Raw genomic sequence first — 8607 nt, forward strand, 5'->3', positions numbered from 1 at the left:
CTGAAACGCTCTCATACACGCTACTGAAACGCTCTCATAAACACTACTGAAACGCTCTCATACACGCTACTGAAACGCTCTCATAAACGCTACTGAAACGCTCTCATACACGCTACTGAAACGCTCTCATAAACACTACTGAAACGCTCTCATACACGCTACTGAAACGCTCTCATAAACGCTACTGAAACGCTCTCATAAACGCTACTGAAACACTCTCATAAACGCTACTGAAATGCTCTCATATACACTACTGAAAAACTTGCTTACACGCACAACATTTTGCATAAACTACAAAAAAGCTTTACCAAATACTAGTAAAATAGTGCTCATATAGCTTGCCCTTAAGGGTCAGATGTGATCATGGTAAGGAAAATATAAATGTTGCCTGTTTTATGTTGGAAAGAAGATGATTGAACAGTGTTATTACAGGTTTATCATTACACAACCAAAGGATTGAGAGAATATGGGCAGAACTCAATAGTGTTGTATCTAGACACTTTATAAACATCTTTAACTTCATGGAGGAACAGGGTGTACTGGATTCATTGAATGAACTACATTTATTTTGTCTGCATTATTTTTATTTACCAAGGATTGAAAGAGCAGTAACATAATTCATCAATCAATCAATAGAACCACCATGACCTCTCCATACCAGGGGGGCAGACACCTCTCCAGCTGTGGCATTCAGGTGTCATTAATAATGCAGGAATCCATCCAGCTCTAAACAGCATTTTTGATGCTGATAACTACTATGGCATTGATGAAGAAGGGCCATTACCTGAACTTCAAACCAATAATAATGTTGTAATTCCAGACATAGATGTAACTATTAATGAGACCACAACTAACATTATTCAACAAGTAAACCCACTTGAAAATGATGGGGACCATGGAATAGATGTTTTTTCTTCACTTCTGCACTTTTTTTAAAGGAACACGCCGACTTATTGGGAATTTAGCTTATTAACCGTAACCCCCAGAGTAAGACAAGTCGATACATACCCTTCTCATCTCCGTGCGTGCTGTAACGCTGTCTGACGGTTCCAGCATTAGCTTAGCCTAGCACAGATCCTGCAGGTACCTGGTTCCAACTAGCCTGCTGCTCTGAATTGTGACAAAAGTGACAAAATAACACCAACACGTTCCTATTTACATGTTGTGATTTGTATAGTCACAGCATGTACAAAAAACAACATAACATGAGACACAGCCGTCTTCTAACAGTAAACAAACCGGGAACTATATTCTCAGACAGGCTTGCTGCGAGCATATCACTCCGCCCAAGTACTATATTCTTCCGCCTGAGAATATAGTTCCCGGTTTGTTTACAGTTAGAAGACGGCTGTGTCTCATGTTACGTTGTTTTTTGTACACGCTGTGACTCTATAAATCACAACATTTAAATAGGAACATGTTGGTGTTATTTTGTCACTTATTCGGAGCAGTAGGATTACTGGAACCAGTTACCTGATGTTCTGTGCTGGCCTGATGCTGCTGGAGCCGTCAGCACGCACTGAGATGAGAAGGGTATGTATCGACTTGTCTAACTCTGGGGGTTACGGTGAATAAGCTAAATTCCCAATAAGTCGGTGTGTTCCTTTAAGTGAATAGCATAGGAGTTATGTTAAGGTTTGTTAAAATGTTTTCTTCACTTGTGCAGTGTATTCTGTGAATTAAAGTTTTGTTAAAACGTAAAACATTTTATGAAAAATAAATTAACATTTGGTAAAAAGTTTGGTAAAAATATGAAACATGCCGTTAAAATGTAAATATGTTTTAAAACATAGGCTGACTGAGTCAACTGAATCGTGGTGAAACTATATAAAATACATAAGTTATATTGCATACGGCATTCAGAAATGAAAATAATAACTCTTGTTTGAAACTTTTTTCAGAAAACAGACAGACAAGCAGAAAGGTAGAGACAAACAGAGAAAGTGAGACACAGACAGAAAAAGTTTTCAGAGCATGACATGTTCATGCCCTGCCAAACCCATATGTGTTCCCTAATGCAAAGTCAAACTTCTCCTTGAACAGTTGGTAAGACACATGTAGTGGCAAGTTGATGCAGTTAACACATGTGTTGGCAAGAGGGAACATTGATGTAGAGAAGCCATCATCTCCTTTGTGAATGAACTGGTCAGATGCTCAAGTTGTGAAGGCCAATATCTTCTCTAGTTTGGATGGCCCTTCTTCTTCTTCTATAAAAAGAAAAACATTATCAGTGGTAGTTGGTCCAATTAATATGTATGTGAATCATCTCTAAAGCAATTAACATCAGCTGATACTGAATAAATTGTCCAGTAAGAGTATTTCACTTCTCAAAACCAAAGCGTCTAAAATCTGAATGCCTCTTATAGCAATTCATTTATAACAGGTCTTTCATCTTTCAACATTCGCAGGTTGCTTTGTGATAATGTTATGACTACCAAGAGAATAAAATAAAAAGAATGATACTAAAAAAAACAGATGACCATTAAACCATTAATTACCCTCTGCATTTTGGAGATAGTCCCTCCAGAAAGTAACGACCATCTCGTCAGCAGCTCTCTTGTTGCTCCCTTCTGGAGAGAGACAAATGCTGAAAAGATCATCCACAGCTCATAGCAGAACAGGGGTCGAAAGCTGTCTGGATGTCGTCGTATTTGGTCCTGAACCCAAAGAGTTTTCAGTCCTTCACAGAATCTGTACAAACAACATGGAATAATTGTGCAATCCATAATTCAATTGTACACTGTCAAATTGTCCCTTGGTTTTATACAAACACAATAGATTTTGTGAAGCTAGTCTTACACCTTGTTGGTCAATGGTTAAAATTATGACTCCTTTTGAGATTGATCTGACTGTACAACAACTAACACTGAATACCTTTGAAATGGACTTTGAACTCTGTGGATGACCTGAAACATGACAATTTCAGCAGATCCCTGTCTCTTATCGACCGCATAGGCCTCAGACATCCTGCATTGGCCAAGTAGTCAAGCAAAGGTGCATTTGACTTTTCAAGGTCCTCAAGGGTTGTACATTGCTACAATGCGATAAATAAGAGGGAAAATATGCTTTGCTGTCGACACTTGTCCGTTGAATAGTGGTGGCATTCAAACTACAACATAATATGGAAAAAGTGGGCTGATACTCCTTTTCAAAAGGGAAAACAACAAGAGAACCTTTTAATGTAAACTAATTCAGTATAACATTCAAAATCTATCAACTGACCTTTTTGACTTTTTCCAAGAGTTCTGTGTCAGCTATGTCTGAGAGAGGAAGTTTGGTGGTGGACCGCCATGTACCAAGCTCACAGCAATGGCTTTGCCAGCAATGTATTACCAGTCCTCTCTTATAGCTGCAAAACAATGGCATAAAAGGAAAAACAATATTGATAAATACCACATTTCGGCAAACAAAAACTGGCTGTCAATTAAAGGCCGGGTCTCGAATGATGACCAGGGCCGTGGTTGACACAAACAAATAAAAAGCTAGGTGTAAAACATGAATGGAGAAGTGAGCTGCAATATAATATGCATGCCAAGGATGATGTACATTTCCAATAACTTAATCTAATAAATTAAGCAATATAATTTTGCTTGGTCCAGGGTGAAAAATACTGATTTTTCCTTTTCAGTGTGACTATCCAAATTCAGAAAACTGGATTGTATAGTACCATACATGTTTCACAAGATGACAGTAGCCAAATTTCAAGGGCAATGTGGGAATGTTGCAAATCAAAGTTTTGCACAACACATTGCTGCAAATGTTTCATGAAACTGCAGAGGGATTTTAATTGAAAACAGATACAGAAAGACCTGATTTTGAATTTATCACATAATGCAGTAACTGTAACAGGGCAAACAGGGGCAGATTAAAACAACGCTTCATACTAAAATATGCAAATATAGCAAATGTTTGTAATAATCATGAAAGTAAGAGGAAAAAAGAGGCATTTACCTGACATCGTCTGGAATGTGCTCACCAAAGCCATCCCTGATGCGTTCTAAAACAGTCTGGTGGTCCCAGTCCTAAGGATCAGAAAGGATGTGTCCATGTTTGTGTAACCATGATTTTGGACCTTGTTTGCACACTACTCAGAACACATGAAAACAGCCAGTACAATAATGTCATACTGCTATAGGAAATACAATACAAAATACTAACCACCACCCGCTATCAATATTATATACAGTAAATAATGGGTAGTGGTTATCAATATCAGTTATATTTAACCCATTAATATTCAGATTTTGGTCAAATATATTCATGTAACCAATTTTATCACTTCAAGCCCTGAACACTCTTATATAATGCGTGATTTCCCTCTGAGCCATAAATCTACCATGAAAAACCACATGTTCGGCCCTTCCCTTTAACACAGACTCATTAGATATTGTAGGCTGTGGACAGGGCATGGAAGGTTATAATTTGTCAACTGAGGTGACAATCGGCAAGGTCAGAGTTCAGCAGCCACCTTGAAATGGGACTGGTGTTTCTGAGTGACATAAATGTAACGTGAAAAGGGGATATGCAATAAGGTCATTCCTTTATGCTGAGCATATAGTACAGCAAGCGTTTGGACACACCTTCTCATTCAATGCATTTCCTTTATTTTCATGACTATTTGCATCGTAGATTCTCACTGAAGGCATCAAAAACTATAAACGATCACATATGGAATTATGTACAAAAAGTGTGAAATAACTGAAAACATGTCTTATATTTTAGATTCTTCAAAGTAGCCACCCTTTGCTTTTTGATAACTCTGCAAACCCTTGGTGTTCTCTCAATGAGCTTCATGAGGTAGTCACCTGAAATGGTTTTACCTTCACAAGTGTGTGTTCTCTCAGGGTTAATTAGTGGAATTATTTCCCTTATTAATAAAAAAGCAAAGTGTGGCTACTTTGAGAAATCTAAAATATAAGACGACATGTTTTCAGTTATTTCACACTTTTTTGTTAAGTACATAATTACATATGTGTTCATTCATAGTTTTGATGACTTCAGTGAGAATCTACGATGTAAATAGTCATGAAAATAAATAATATAACGCATTGAATGAGAAGGTGTGTCAAAACTTTTGGCCTGTACTGTAGATGAGAAATAAGCTAAGACAAAAAAGGGGGCATACATAAAAAGTAGTTTTATTTATAATCAGTATTTTTTACTAAAGTACTTGACTCAAATACTGATGAAGGATGTATTTAATCACAGCAGTAATATGCAGTGAAGATCATCACTGGTAAATGTATTATTGCTTCAGTGTGGGGCAGAAAATAACAGAGGATTTACAGACTGTAACAGTCTGTAACAACAGACAACAGTAACAACAGTCAGTAACATTAGTTTAAGATATGGCACTGTTCAAGTAAACAACCAATATGGCCAAATAACAACATTAGATTATGCTTGGTGTAACAGCAGTGCAGAAATGATGAAGAAACATTTAGTAGAGGAATGCTGGTTTGTGTATATTTATTGCTGCTAAAAACACAAGAAGTGAAATGTTCCTACAGTCCTAAAAACATCAAGTCAATACACACCAGGTGAAGAACAGCTGATTTTACTACCTGCTGACGTACCACCACGTGAGGCACATTGCCGTATGTTACCATAGCAACCACGCTACAAACAATACTAAGTTAGCTGCTGGCACTTACATGCACCTAATTCGACAGTGTACCTATCTAGGCCCCCTGCAAGAACTATGCCAAGTTTGCAGTAGATCTGAGACTCTTAGGACCTTCGGGTATTAGGGGGGGTAGCGGTCTCCGGTAGTGAGCGCATGTTTGTAGTGGAGACACAAACAGCTAACTGTTTAGCTCACTACCATGCCTTGTTGCGTTGCGTTGGATTAAACAATAATTTAGAAAAAAAACTATTTATAATTACCTTTTCCACCTCGTGGCTGATGTCCAAGAGCTGAAGCGTTGCTCACACTGGAGCTGCAGTTGGCAGTGTCATGCTGCTGTGCTGTCCGGAGGGGGAAAGTGACGCTATGTGACTGTCCAGTGTGTCGCGGCTTGAAGTTGCAACGGTTCTGATGGTCTCCGCTGACGCAAGTACAGTGTGAAGTAACGCTGCTGCCTCGGTTAGGCTGCTTGCAGGCTGTTGGGCAGACATTAGTGTTTGCGAACAATGTGGCTGACGATCAACACGTGAATCGCGCTGTGAATTGCGCATTTTTGTTGAACGGAAGCCCTTCCGGTTTTACTGAAACACCTTCCGTTTTGACTGAAATGCCTTCCGGTTTTACTGAAACACCTCTCACACACTATAGTGAAATCCTTTCACACATTATAGTGAAAAGCTCTCATATAACCAAGTGAAACACCTCTCACACACTATAGTGAAATCCTTTCACACATTATAGTGAAATATTATATATATATATATATATATATATATATATATATATATATAAGGTGGCCATTCCTCAGGCTTTAGGCTGGACAGTCCGGCTAAGCCTGACACTCATTTGTCCGGACATGCCTAAAAACCAGAGGGGGACGGAGTCTTCTCTGTAGTAGCCCCCCAAACTCTGGAAATCCCTCCCACCCCAGATCAATTTATGTAATACAATTGTTAGTTTTAAATCAAATCTGAAGATGCATTTCTACTCTCTTGCGTTTAAATTCCTTTGATTCCTAATGTTTTTTTGGTTTTTTTTAAGATTCAGAGCTATGAACTGAACTCATCTTTTTCTTATCCTTTCGTATTTACAAATGTTCCATTGTTGTTTTATTCTATGTTACTTTATTTGATTCTACTTTTGCCAAAATGTATTCATGGTACCTTGTTTACTTGATTAATGTATCTTTAAGGTATACTGTTTATGCCCTCCCTGCTCTACCTGTAAAGCACTTTGGGTCAACTGTTGTTCATTTAAATGTGCTATAAAATGACTTGACTTCACTTTTGATAAAATAACAAAAAGGTCCACCTTTTGACAGATTAACTTGTTAGTTTAATACTTATTGGCTAAAATGTGTGTCAAAAAAGCCGTGTCAAAATAAGTAATTTCATTGGTTACATTTTCTTGTCGTGACCTGCTAATTTTAATATTCAAATGAGCCATGTGTTGATTCGCCATAACACGCGCTCACCGCTGTCAATCAAGCTCTCTGCGACAGAGAACGTAACGTTAACTAACGTCGGTTGTTGGACTGAAATTCTGAAAATGCTCATACTTATATGTATCTCCAGATAAAAACATTAAGAACAGTTTCTGTATGATGTTTATTAGACGTATGTAATCTGAATTGGAAGGGCACGTTGTCATAAGCTGTATCTTGTATATTTATTATTAGCTATGTGGTATGTGTATGCACCTTTATGTAATCAGGTGGAAAAGATAAAATAAGATATTCCTATATTTGTCCCACAATGGGAAAAGTCCAGTGTTACAGCAGCAAAGTGGATAGAGAAAAAAAACAGTATAACAAAACAGTAAGAGTAGGACAATAATAAATAACAAATAAAAACACTATGTACAAGAGAAAAAACAGTAAGAATCCACAAACAATAGATAACAGAAATAGTAGCATCAGCAGCAGTTGCACATAGGCAATATATTGCACAGTGAATATGGAATGGTATTGCACAGTAGTTATTGCACATTGTTATTATATATAAATATTATATATATTCATTAATTATTATTATTGATGCCGAGCCACCATAGTGTCCCGGTGGAAGCAGCATTAAAACATGAAAATATATATATGAAAGCGTTTCACTTGTGATGTGTGAGAGCTTTTTAGTAGCGTTTATGAGAGCGTTTCAGTAGCATTTATAAGCGCATTTCAGTATTGTGCGTGAGAGCGTTTCAGTAGTGTTTATGAGAGCGTTTCAGTAGTGTTTATGAGAGTGTTTCAGTAGCGTTTATGAGAGCAGTTCAGTATTGCTGCGGAGAGTGGTTCCGTAGTATATATAAGACGTTTCAATTTGTATGTGTGAGACGTTGACGTTTCACTTTGTATGTGTGAGCCGTTTCCTTAGTATATATAAGAGCATTTCACTTATGTGTTAGAGCGTTTCAGTAGTATATATAAGAGCATTTCACTTGTATGTGTGAGAGCGTTTCAGTAGTATATATAAGAGCGTTTCACTTGTTTGTGTGAGAGCGTTTCACTTGTATGTGTGAGAGCGTTTCAGTAGTGTATATAAGAGCATTTCACTTGTATGTGTGAGAGCGTTTCAGTAGTATATATAAGAGTGTTTCACTTGTATGTGTGAGAGCGTTTCAGTAGTATATATAAGAGCCGTTTCAACTTGTATGTGTGAGAGCCGTTTCAGTAGTATATATAAGAGCGTTTCAACTTGTATGTGTGGAGAGCGTGTCACTTGTATGTGTGAGAGCATTTCAGTAGTGTATATAAGAGCATTTCACTTGTATGTGTGAGAGCGTTTCAGTAGTATATATAAGAGCCGTTTCACTTGTATGTGTGAGAGCCGTTTCAGTAGTATATATAAAAGCCGTTTCACTTGTATGTGTGAGAGCGTTTCAGTAGTGTATATAAGAACGTTTAACTTGTATGTGTGAGAGCCGTTTCATAGTATATATAAGAGCCGTTTCAACTTGTATGTGTGAGAGCCGTTTCAGTAGTGTAT

General features: G+C 37.6%; 1 long non-coding RNA gene across 1 annotated transcript; it reads right to left on the bottom strand.

Moving 5' to 3' along the window:
- Positions 1–1515: 1515 nt before the first annotated feature.
- On the bottom strand, positions 1516–6233 carry LOC120550859. The gene is made up of 5 exons (XR_005637794.1): positions 5887–6233; positions 3952–4022; positions 3223–3349; positions 2499–2691; positions 1516–2204 (listed from the first exon to the last, which is right to left on the bottom strand). It is a non-coding gene; the product is annotated as an uncharacterized LOC120550859 (long non-coding RNA).
- Between the last annotated feature and the right edge of the window lie 2374 nt (positions 6234–8607).

This window comes from Perca fluviatilis, chromosome 21, assembly GCF_010015445.1.
Source record: "Perca fluviatilis chromosome 21, GENO_Pfluv_1.0, whole genome shotgun sequence".
NCBI classification, from domain to species: Eukaryota; Metazoa; Chordata; class Actinopteri; order Perciformes; family Percidae; genus Perca; species Perca fluviatilis.